General features: G+C 46.6%; 1 protein-coding gene across 3 annotated transcripts in view; it reads left to right on the top strand.

Moving 5' to 3' along the window:
* Positions 1-12,833, top strand: part of itgbl1 (integrin, beta-like 1) — a 103,809-nt gene that overhangs the window by 29,115 nt on the left and 61,861 nt on the right. Inside the window, exon 2 of one of the 3 annotated variants that reach the window (XM_034186237.1) lies at positions 10,785-10,787. The exons of 1 other annotated variant lie outside the window; for it this stretch is intronic. The gene's annotated coding sequence lies outside the window, so the exon portion shown is untranslated. Of the gene's footprint in view, positions 1-9,334; positions 9,340-10,784; positions 10,788-12,833 lie in introns of those variants that run through there. One more of the 3 variants, XM_034186238.1, reaches the window with a different exon arrangement.

Here is a 12,833-nt window from a genome sequence, read left to right as displayed (position 1 = left end):
GACATTCACGTGGGACACACACATATTTCCACACGACTCCCAGTTACAATCCTTAGCGGGGATTTAACCCTTCAGGCCCCAGCCTGGTAGACACAGGGTCAGAAGGGAATCTGCTAGACAGCAGATGGGCCAGGGAGGTAGGGCTCCCTCTGGTGGCGCTTCCTTCACCATTGCAGGTGCGAGCACTGGATGGCACCCTTCTCCCTTTAATCACACACAAGACACTACCAGTAACTCTGGTGGTGTCAGGGAATCATCGGGAGGAGATAGAGTTTTTTGTGACTCCCTCTACCTCCCGTGTGATTCTGGGGTTCCCATGGATGTTAAAACACAATCCCCGGATTGATTGGCCGTCCGGGGTGGTGGTTCAGTGGAGCGAGACCTGCCATCGGATGTGTTTAGGATCCTCGGTTCCTCCCGGTTCCCAGGCTAAGGAGCAGGTCAAAGTCCCTCCCAATCTGTCGGCGGTGCCGGTTGAGTACCACGATCTTGCTGACGTTTTCAGCAAGGATCTGGCACTCACCCTTCCCTCGCACCGTCCGTACGATGGTGCCATCGATTTGATTCCAGGCGTGGAGTTCCCGTCCAGCAGGCTGTACAACCTCTCACGACCTGAGCGCGAATCGATGGAGACCTACATCCGGGACTCCTTGGCTGCCGGGTTGATCCGGAACTCCACCTCCCCGATGGGAGCAGGTTTCTTTTTTGTGGGCAAGAAAGATGGCTGTCTTCGTCCATGCATTGATTATCGGGGGCTGAACGAGATCACGGTTCGCAACCGATACCCGTTGCCTTTGTTAGATTCGGTGTTCACCCCCCTGCATGGAGCCAAAATATTCACAAAGCTGGACCTTAGGAATGCATATCACCTGGTTCGGGTCCGGAAGGGAGACGAATGGAAGACGGCATTCAACACCCCGTTAGGTCATTTTGAGTACCTGGTCATGCCGTTCGGCCTCACTAACGCCCCCGCGACGTTCCAAGCTTTGGTAAATGACGTCTTGTGGGACTTCCTGCACCGATTCGTCTTCGTATATCTGGACGATATACTCATTTTTTCTCCGGACCCTGAGACTCATGTCCGACATGTACGTCAGGTCCTGCAGCGGTTGTTGGAGAACCGGCTGTTTGTGAAGGGCGAGAAGTGTGAGTTTCATCGCACCTCTTTGTCCTTCCTGGGGTTTATCATCTCCTCCAACTCCATCGCCCCGGATCCGGCCAAGGTAGTGGCGGTGAGAGACTGGCCCCAACCTATGAGCCGTAGGAAGCTGCAACAGTTCCTCGGCTTCGCAAATTTTTACAGGAGGTTCATTAAGGGCTATAGTCAGGTAGTTAGCCCCCTGACAGCCCTGACCTCTCCAAAAGTCCCCTTCACCTGGTCGGATCGGTGCGATGCCATGTTCAGGGAGTTGAAACAGCGCTTCTCGACTGCACCCGTCTTGGTGCAGCCTGATCCCAGTCGTCAGTTTGTGGTTGAAGTGGACGCCTCTGACTCAGGGATAGGAGCCGTGCTATCCCAGAGCGGAGAGAACGATAAGGTTCTTCACCCGTGTGCCTATTTTCCCTGCAGGTTGACCCCAGCAGAATGGAACTATGACGTGGGCAATCGAGAACTCCTTGCGGTAAAAGAGGCTCTTGAGGAGTGGAGACATCTGTTGGAGGGAGCGTCAGTGCCATTCACGGTTTTTACTGACCACCGGAACCTGGAGTATATCAGGACCGCCAGGCGGCTGAACCCCAGGCAAGCCCGCTGGTCACTGTTCTTCGGCTGTTTTGACTTCCGGATCACCTACCGCCCCGGGACTAAGAACTAGAGGTCAGATGCCTTGTCCCGGGTGCATGAAAATGAAGTCAAAACCGAGCTGTCGGATCCACCGGAGCCCATCGTACCAGAGTCCGCTATGGTGGCCACCCTTACCTGGGACGTGGAGAAGACCGTCCGGGAGGCCCTGGCACGGAGCCCGGACCCCAGAAAAGGGCCAAAGAACAAACTTTACGTCCCACCAGAGGCCAGGGCTGCCGTCCTGGATTTCTGTCATGGTTCCAAGCTCTCCTGCCACCCAGGGGTGCGAAGGACCGTGGCAGTGGTCCGGCTGCGCTTCTGGTGGGCGTCCCTGGAGGCTGACGTCCGGGAATACATCCAGGCCTGCACCACCTGCGCCAGGGGCAAGGCGGACCACCAAAAGGCACAGGGACTCCTTCAGCCGCTTCCTGTGCCTCATCGCCCCTGGTCCCACATCGGTCTGGATTTCGTCATGGGCCTCCCACCATCCCGGGGGTACACCACCATCCTCACGATAGTGGACCGGTTCTCCAAGGCGGCCCACTTCGTGGCCCTCCCGAAGCTCCCGTCGGCCCAGGAGACAGCGGACCTCCTGGTCCACCATGTCGTACGTCTGCATGGGATACCAACAGACATCATCTCAGATCGTGGTCCCCAGTTTTCCTCGCAGGTTTGGAGGAGTTTCTGCCGGGAGCTGGGGGCCACCATGAGCCTCTTGTCTGGGTATCACCCACAGACCAATGGACAGGCAGAACGGGCTAACCAAGAGCTGGAGCAGGCCCTGCGCTGTACGACATCCGCACACCCGACGGCTTGGAGTGAACACCTGGCCTGGATCGAGTATGCGCATAACAGCCAAGTGTCCTCTGCCACCGGCCTCTCCCCATTCGAGGTGTGTATGGGGTACCAGCCCCCTTTGTTTCCTGCGGTGGAGGGAGAGGTCGGTGTGCCCTCGGTCCAGGCCCACCTGCGGAGATGCCGTCGGGTGTGGCGCACCGCCCGTTCGGCCTTGTTGAGGGCCCGGACGAGGGCGAAGACCCATGCAGACCGCCGACGGTCCCCGGCCCCCGCATATCAGCCCGGGCAGGAGGTGTGGCTATCTACGAGGGACATCCCCCTCCAGGTCGATTCCCCCAAACTCAAGGACCGGTACATTGGACCCTATAAGATCCTCAAGATCCTCAGTCCTGCCGCAGTGAGGCTCCAACTCCCGGCTTCACTGCGGATCCATCCGGTGTTTCACGTGTCGAGACTCAAACCACATCACACCTCCCCCCTCTGTACACCCGGCCTGGCGCCGCCTCCTGCCCATATCATCGACGGGGAGCCGGCTTGGACGGTGCGCCGGCTCCTGGACGTCTGTCGAATGGGCCGGGGTTTCCAGTATTTGGTGGACTGGGAGGGGTATGGACCCGAAGAACGCTCCTGGGTGAAGAGGAGCTTCATCCTGGACCCGGCCCTCCTGGCCGATTTTTACCGTCGCCACCCGGACAAGCCTGGTTGGGCGCCAGGAGGCGCCCGTTGAGGGGGGGGTCCTGTTGTGTGGGCCGCCAGAAGAGGAGGTACTGCTGGCCCACCACCAGAGGGCGCCCTGCCTGAAGTGCGGGCTTCAGGCACGAGAGGGCGCTGCCGCCTCACAAGAGCGGCCGGGGTGACAGCTGTCACTCATCGGCTATGACAGCTGTCACCAATCATCTGCTCCTCACCCCCAATAAAAGCAGGACGACACCTCCACCACGTCGCCGAGATATCATTCTACCAAGGAGGTAACGTTCTCAGCCTGAGTGTTTTCACTACTAACGTTGTTTCAGTAAATACGTTGTTGCAGCTGTTTTCCTGAGGAACCGGCGCATGCCGCGACTGCTTCGCTCTGCATCCCGCCAGTTAAGTGGTTGACAGTAGCTACACGAGTGTGGATGAGAGGTGGAGGTGGAATAACCACCATACTTGTTACGGGGTGTACACACACCCACACCTGACTGTTTTTGCTCTTCGCCAGCAGTACCAGATCTGACACGCGGAGACGGTGGCCACCTGGGGACTCGGGACTTGGCGGCTCCAGTATTCTCCTGGTTCGGTGGCGGAGGAAATCATGTGGTTCCGGTTCTTCTCCAGACGGACGTCTCCTATCGTCGAGCCTGCCCACACGACACCTTGATTGATTGATTCTGTATTCGTTCTATAATCTGCTGTGTGTAGTTGTGGCATTCACAACAGTAAAGTGTTCATATTTGACTTCTTCTATTGTCCGTTCATTTGCGCCCCCTGTTGTGGGTCCGTGTCACTACACTTTCACAACAATAATGTCAAAGGTGAAGCAATCACAAGTGATGATGGCATCTCATACCCGTCCATCACCTGAGTGTCCTGCCAGTTTAATATAAAAGACGTCTGCATTTATACGTTCATTTAACACTGGTTATTCACCAGGTCCATAATTGAAGCAGCTCGGATGGTTTTCTTTCCGTGCACACCCACCTGCGCTTCCTCAAGAATTCTTCAGTGTTCCCAGGTCTGGGAGCAGGTCTGTGTCGATGACCAAACCATGTACGTGTCTCTGGCTTTGGATAGCAACCACCCACACAGACAACTGGCCTCAATTCTTGAAAAAAGCCATGTGTCTGCTGCAGCCAGATGAAAAGTCAGCATAGTCTTTTTTCCCCCCAGTGAAAGAATCTACTCAGAAATATATCAGTCAAAAAAAAAAAAATGCAATTTGTAAAATTTGTATAAGAAATATTTTTATACATGTTATATTTGTTTGTATACGATAGTTTGTTTAAGTTACCCCCAAATTTATAGTCAGTTCCTGTGAATGTTCTTAAAATCATGTTAAACTCCCAAGAAAGTTTCCAAGTTGGAATATTGCAAATTGTTCCACAAAAAAAGAAAGAAAGAAAAAAAAAGACAATTTGCAATATTCCAGAGCTTAACATCCTATGGAAAACTTCCAGAAATCAACATTGGAAATTTTCCTGCTCCTTTGCATCCTTTAACTATCAGGACCCTTATGACCTGTTATACCTCCTGACATTTTTAAGAACAAATCTTTTAACATGGCAAAGTATCTACAGTATGTCAGTGTTCTTCATCCCTCCCCACTCCTTTGTTCAGCCATGTGCATCCCTCCTTCCTCCTTCTCTCCTCACTTTCTTTCTCTCTCTTGTTTTATTTGTGGCGTGTGTTCAGATGGGCTGCTTGCTGGTGCTCTTCTGAAATTTATGGCCTTATTAATTCATTGTAAGAAGCACAGAGGGTGGGCCAGCGCTCTGCAGGATCGCATTGTCCCACTGGTGAGACAGAGAGAGAGAAAAAAAACAACAACTCTGTATAATCAACTTGTCAGGAATTACTGCTGCAATATTAAGTATCATTAGAAAATTATATCAAGACTGAACCCTTCAGACAGCAATCATGTTGGAGAAAACCACGGCTTATTTATCTGAGCTCGTTACTACAACATTCTTTCATAGAGTGACTGTAATAATAGTGCACAAAATGTCTGATAAAGCGGGTCAACAGGTCTCTCTGCAGCTCTGCTCGCAAATCCTGATGCACTCTGAGACAAATAAAAAGCCAAGCATGACTGCAATCCAGAACAATGTGTGACTTTATGGGGCCAGAGGATTTGTATCATATCCAGGTCCTGTTTCATCCCATTTCAACAGATTATTTGAAATACTTTCCAGCTGAGATCACAGAGCCCATGAACACGTGTGGCCACAATTTTGTTCATCAAAGGTTTTAATGGCAATGCCAGTGAGGTAGTATGGCAGGTACTGATAATACATATACACGGATCAAAAGATGACTATGTTGTTGCCGCTGAGTACACAGTTTGTACTAATCAGCACCAAAGTAAGGATCTGTTAACCCTCAAGCGACTGAGCTATTTTAATGACCAATATGACCCAGTGGGGTATAGTTGTCCATCATCTAATGTAGTAAAGTATGGGATTTGTTATTTATTTTACCAAAAGTACGCAAAAACCACACACTAATTACCTTGTCTGTTATATCATGTAAAATATATGTTGCCTTAATTTCCTTGCATTTTATTTCTTTGCATCAATAATGAAAACAATACATCGTAAAATGTCAAGTTTCATTGAGTACAATATGTACGTATTACAACATGGTAGGATAGTTTATAGCATCACAATGTTCCATAATGATTCTATATCAGGGTGGTCTAACATCTCAGATGTACAATCTTCATTGTCTGATGCCGACTCATCAACATCAGTGGAGCTATTTTCATCCTCACTTTGGGCATCTAGAATCAGTTTCAATGCTTGTGCAGATGTAAATTTTGCTGTTCTGGGGTCAGAAGTGACCGCACACAAGTTTGGATTATAGTTGCCACACGGATCGTACGATCCTTGCAAAATTCTCTGAGCACAGGGAGAACAAATAGTAGATTTGAGAAATTCATGGTAGGAAACCTTTTTCCCATTTGAACTGGAGGAATGGTGCACAAACATATTTGCCTGGGGTCCGAAATAACCTTCACTCCGTCATTTGAGGGTTAAAGACACAGCAGCGAAGATCATATGACACCTAAATAGATTCTTGTGATTTGATTGGTGGATTCTATGTCAGGTAACATTCATTATTTGTCTGATTGCATGGTTGACATCACTAGGGGGGGTGGTGGCCAAGTGGTTAATGCGCTTGGTTTCAGTTCAGAAGGTTCCGGGTTCAAATCCCACCCCTGCCACATTTCTCCATGTAATGTGGAGTTGCGTCAGGAAGGGCATCCGGCGTAAAACCTGTGCCAATTCAACATGCAGATTCACCTTGGATTTTCCGTGGTGACCTCAAGTGCAAACAAGGGAGCAGCCGAAGGGACTTACTTACTTTTGCATGGTTGACATCACTAGTGTGCATTTTTAGGGCTATCTGTGTATTTTAGTGCAATCTGGACCATTTCACGCTATTGTGCAACTTGGCACATGAATTCAACAAGAATACATGACTCCATCAGTGGTTCGTAATAATTCTTCCATGATACAAGGAAGCTAAATCCAGCAAACGCAGAATTCACAGCGACATCTTCAGCAGCTGTTGAAGCGCTGCCACATAAAGATAAAGATAAGATAAAGTATATTTTATTGTCATCTTGGACTGCATCACAAACATTCAATGGCTCACACAGGAAACATCATACAAAAATATACTCCACTGCATCATTCGCAACACAGACATTAACACAAGTTACAAGCCCCTTCACACATAACACGATTGAAGCCGACTAGCGCACGAAGGAGGAATTGCATGCCATTCGTGAAAAATCGGAGCTGCCTCCAACACCTCGTACACCTGTCGCTACAACTATTCACGCACACCAGCGGCCAAAAGACCAAGAGTGCCTTGTGAGAGCCCATTCGATCCCTCCCGCGGCAGGTGTTGGCCAAATTCCAGGTGACATACACGAATATCCAACACCACTCGCTGGACACTTAGAAAATGTGGGGCCATTCGCACTGTTAGCACGAAAATAGTCAGCAGATGACTACTTTCGAGCTGGATGTGAAATTTGTCTTGGTGCCCCCATGAGTGTGGCTTTGCAAAGCCACACACGTGGTGTGCCAGGATATCAGCTCCCCCCTCAACCCATGTAGCATGCGTGTGTTTCGTGCTCCCCCCCTCTGCAACACATGTGGTGTGCCGGGTGGTGGGGGAGACACACACACTTGCATGGAATGCTGATATGCATGTACAGATGGGGACTGGCCAGCCATGTCTGAGCGCTCACAGCACAGCGAGCCGCCTCCCAGCTGATTGCCAGCCAGAGACGAACTGACTGCTGCAAATGACGGCTCAGTGCACATGACGTGTCACATTAAAAACACAGAGACCACCACCAAGACAGGCATATAAATAAGTACTACAATAACTACATACACAATTACATAACAAAATAACAACAAAAAAAAGATCACATAACACAGAAACAGAGAATGACACATTGGTCTTTACACGGAACGGATGGGGGCGTGGCTACCGATAGCAGCAGCTGTTCAGATCTCTGGTTTTGGATATCACAGCTGGGAACACATACCGTGTTTGGACAGACATGGCTTTACAACTGTCCACTGTGATGTGCGTGTGTCTGCTTGCTGTCCTCACATGGACATACATAAAAACATATATCATTTTGCGATGGGCTGCAACGAGCGAGCCCATGGCACATACATTGACAGGCTGTCCCAGGTGAAACAGACTGTCAGATCATGTGGTCACGCAGCAGGCGATCTGAATGTCACGTCTGTCTGACAGGACACACGTGTCCTGTGAGTGGCGTGCTGCAGGGCTACAAGCCAACAGTGTGACAAATACGGCACTTTCATTCATGTATCACCAAAAATACGCCGTTTTACCAGTTATTATGTCACTTTTTTCAGCATAATAAGCAATGACAAAAACTTCCTCTTCGTCTACATCGTCTAATTTCTTTTTTTTTTATACGTTTATCTTCTTGTTGATTTTAGGAATTTAATGCTCTTGTTCCACATGTTCCAGCTGTTTTGTATTTTTAATTTTTTCTCTACATCAATGGTGCAATGTGATTCCACACGTTCTGTTTTTTTATTATTATTATTTTTCTCCACATCAGTGGCGTAATGTGGTTCCGCATGTTCCATCTGTTTTTTTTTTTATTTTTTCTCTACATCAGTGGTGCAACGTGGTTCCACATGCTCCAACCACTCGCACTGTGTTCCCGCTGCGACTGTTTCATGCATAAGTATATATAAAACCATTGCAGCAGGATCATTCCTGTCTGCCCCACCTTGTGTCCGTCCCAAGGTCGGCTTGATGTTTTTGGGGTTTGCTCATGTGGGCTGTTTCGCTATGATTTGCTGTGATTCCTATTTCTTTATGCTATGTGTGGAGAGGCCCTAAAGCTCAGCCGAATAAGATAAGAGAAACTTAATTGATCCCACAATGGGGAACATCACTTGTTGCAGCAGTAAAAGTTGTACAGTAGTAAAGAAAGGTGACTAAAATATTATACAAATAACAAACGTTTATGAGTTCAATGGTACGAATATTTCACGAGGTGAAATTTCACCAAATGAAATATTACCTCCACTGAAAAAAAAAAACCAAATCATTATTTGTTTTATATAACAGCAAAAATAGATCCTTGTCATTTGATATTTTATTATTTTATGAATAATAGAAAAGGGGCTTACATTTTGGTGTTCGTCACTGCTGCTTTGATGTCAACAGTCCAACACGAACTTTAAATAGGAGTTCAAAATTGTTCTCAGTCAACTTGCAAAAAACAATCCTGATGATGTAGTCCGTGTTGCCGTGCACTGACTTCGTGTACAGACTGCCGTCTGCTTTCCTCTCCAGCGAAAATTTCAGAAATTTGTCCAGCTTTTTATCCTAACTTACAGCATGGTGGATTAGTTTTTTGTGTGTGTGTTAGAAGAATTAGCAGCATCAATTGGCTCCTTCCAATCATTGTTTGTCAGCAAAACAAACTCCACCATGTTGAGCTAAACTCCACACCCACTAGTGGGCGGTGATTGCAGCGTGCAATGGTACAAAACGTATGGAACCAAATTTGCACGCTATTTGCATCGCAACACAAATTGGATAAATAATCCATTTCACGTGACATAAAAGGACCAATCAAATGACAAGGATCCACTCAGTCATTATATAAATTGCAATGTTTACTAGTGAATGCATAATTAGTGGTGTGAACAGACTACATAAAAATAGAATATTATATAAATGAATGTTTATGAGTGCAGTGGAAAGACTTTCATTTGGTGAAAGATGGACTGTTACCAGTTTCCTCTCTGCTTCTCAAATACTGCCACTGCTGCATCCATGTCACTGATGCTGATTCACCCATGGGATGTGATTAGGGATGTGTGTATCTAATCACCACTCCCGACTATTACAAGCGTCTGCGGGCACTGACGAGGTCGGCGCCTCAATGCCAAACTCATATTATATTCTGTTGCAATATATATATGCATAAGCACGAGTTGTCGGACTGAAATGATAAAAGTGTGTTTATCCTCCACCGGTGGTAGTTACATGCTAACTAATAAGGGATGTGCTGATCCAATATTATGGCTTGGTATCATTCTGATATAAGTCAAAATTGCTGTATCAAATATCGGAAATAAATCAACCAGAGTCTTCTATTGTACTTCTGAGTCCTGCTGTGGTGACCCCAAGTCAAAACAGGAGCAGTCAAAGAAATATACTGTTCTGCTGCTTAACTGCCATTCGTGAACTGTGCGTTAGAACACCAGTGACAAGTTGGTCAAAACATCACCTGAAAATCACATCTTGAAATACTGTGTTTTGCGTGTTTGTTGGAATGATCCCAAACACACATGGCCTTTATCACGGTGGTTGGGTTGGAGCTTGCTCAGATGATCTGCACAGAGAGGCGCAAAAATAAGTTTTCCTCTTGATAGCTGTCTCTTTTGGGGTTTTATCAAAGCACATTTTAGCCTCTTCACAGAGCCTGTGTTCTCTTCCTGGCTCAGCCCAGAGCTTCTGCCCGAGGGGAATTTTCTGTCAGCAGCACAGTTTGGTTGATGCTGCTCCAAATCAAACTTCTCCAGATGCACTTTCCTTATTGCTTCCAGTATGAACACATTACAGATGCATGAATTTCCCCATTCATTGGAAAACCAGAAGGAACTGCTCACTAATGGCATTAAGTGTCCAAACTAAGTAATTGGTCCAGTATACAAGTTCTTTTGATTTCCCAAAAGACCAAAAGATGGACACAGTGGACTGTGCTCCTTGAGCCATTACAGCCCATTAAATTCTTCATTTCTGCAGTTTTCCTTTTTTTTTTTTTTTTTTGCAGAGTGCATGTTTTGATGTGCTTTCACTCAGATATTCTGAGCTCTGCATGGCCATGTGCCTCTGTGATGAGTCACCTAATGACTCCAGTGTGGGCTGCAAGGAGGAAAAAACAAAACTCTCAGAGCTGTCCAAGTGTACAAGTTTGAAGGCAGTTTTTGTTACACTTCCCAAAGATGTTTTTCTTGCAGGAACAAGTGTTTTTAGAGTGCTATGCTAATGGCTGGAGTATGGGTAATGGTATTCTTTAGTGATCCCTGTAGTAGCATTTGTCATCTGCATTTAACAAATCTTTATTACAAGTTGGATGCAGCCGAACCATGAGGAGCACCGGGAAGCATGAGTGCAGTGCCCCGGGGACCAACTTCAGAGTGACTGACACTTGGCCTGAGTTTATAGAGAGAAATACAAACTCCACATCGAAAATAACTCTGCTTTTATGACGATTCACACCCAAACAAGAACGTTATAGATGCATAATTATTGGTGCAGCCACTGTGAGGACGGGTAGGTGCGAGTGTCTGCCAGGTCTAGAAGCCAGTAGCAGTGCACTCAACTGTGTTTGTTTGTCCTTGATGAGGATTTTATTGGAAATTGGAGAAAATATGGCTTGCTGTGCAGTTACTGGTGCTAACGGTGCTTACCATGCTTTTTACTCCTTTAAATTCATTTTATTAGGAAACGGAGTGGGCCGCGGCCTCAACCTTATCTAAATTCTGGGTCTTTTCGTGAAGCTTAGGGCTAGTGGCCGGCGATCACCTTAGTATTTCTTCTGTTTTTCTTGTTGCTTAATGCTGACAAATTATACTTTATTTGTTGTCTTTCTGATGCCTGATTATGTTTTTTTCTCTCTGTTTGAGGTGCAGCTCCATCCGGAGATGGGTGCAATGTCTGTTTCTGAAAACCTCCTGTCCATTTCCTGTATATTTGTTTGTGAATTGTTTTGTAATTTGTGTCGGTAGCATGGCCCAAGCAGATGGTCGCCCCTTTGAGTCTGGTTTGCTTGAGGTTTCTTCCTCAAATCATCAGAGGGAGTTTTTTTCTTACCTCTGTCGCCTGTGTTCTTGCTCTGGGGGTTAGTGGTTAGAACATACTTGTGTGAAGCGGCTTGAGGCAACTTTGTTGTGATTTGGCGCTATATAAATGAAAATAAATTGAAATTGAACTTGAGCGGACCATCCAAGAAATCTGTCTTGTTTCCACCGTTGGCATGTATTGATACCTCAGTAACATGAGTTACACTTTTTAATTACAAACGCAGACAGACAGACTCACAGACAGACAACCATACAGCAAGACAGGCAGCACCAGGACCTTAAAGACTTGGACCTTCATTCTCCTGAAAAAATATTGGCATCTGCAAACGCCTCTGTCAAGTGACCTCATGACTTCATAAGCCCCTCCCAGGCTCCTCTCAATCTCAGTGATTGAGGACCCAGAGACACGAACGTCACTGCTGAAATAAGTGAACGTCTCTACAAATGTACATTCAATCCTCCACCTACCACAAAACAACAAACTATAGTTTGTTGTTTTGTGGTAGGTGGAGGAGTGAAATGGTGCAAACCTGGCACTATAAAAGCAGGTGTCACTTGCCGTGTGGGCCGAGCACACGGCGAGTGAGTTACTACCTGGGACGGATGTCTCCTGAATCCTTTACACAGAACGCAGGCTGACATGCTGTCGTTTCACACTTCACAAACAGCAGGGAGAGAAAACCAGCAGCAGTAATTACCCACTGAAATGAAGACTGTGTTCTCTACAGAGCACGGTCTTCAATAATCTATACAAAGTCCAGGTGCTGGGAACAAATGAGTATAATCTCAGATACCCTTTAATGCTTTTCAATTTGGTGATTAGATTTTGGAGATTTAGATTTAGATTTTGGTAAAAAAAATCAAGGAAAATATGGTCTGAAAACAACTTTTTGTGTGTTTGTTTCTCAGCAATGAAGAAGCGGAGATGAATTAAGGTTGTTGGATATATATATCTAGAAGTGATTAGATTTTGGAGTAGTTTGGTCAAAGGTCAAGGAAAACAAATCCACTTTTTGTGTACAACCCCAATTCCAGTGAAGTTGGGACATTGTGTAAAATGTAAATAAAAACAGAATACAATGATTTTCAAATCCTCAAGATATTTCATGTTCAAACTGATAAACTTCATTGTTTTTGTGCAAATATTTAATCATTTTGAAATG

This window comes from Thalassophryne amazonica, chromosome 14, assembly GCF_902500255.1.
Source record: "Thalassophryne amazonica chromosome 14, fThaAma1.1, whole genome shotgun sequence".
Lineage (NCBI taxonomy): Eukaryota > Metazoa > Chordata > Actinopteri > Batrachoidiformes > Batrachoididae > Thalassophryne > Thalassophryne amazonica.
The sequence above is the reverse complement of the archived record's forward strand: the minus strand, read 5'-3'. Positions and strand labels throughout refer to the sequence as shown.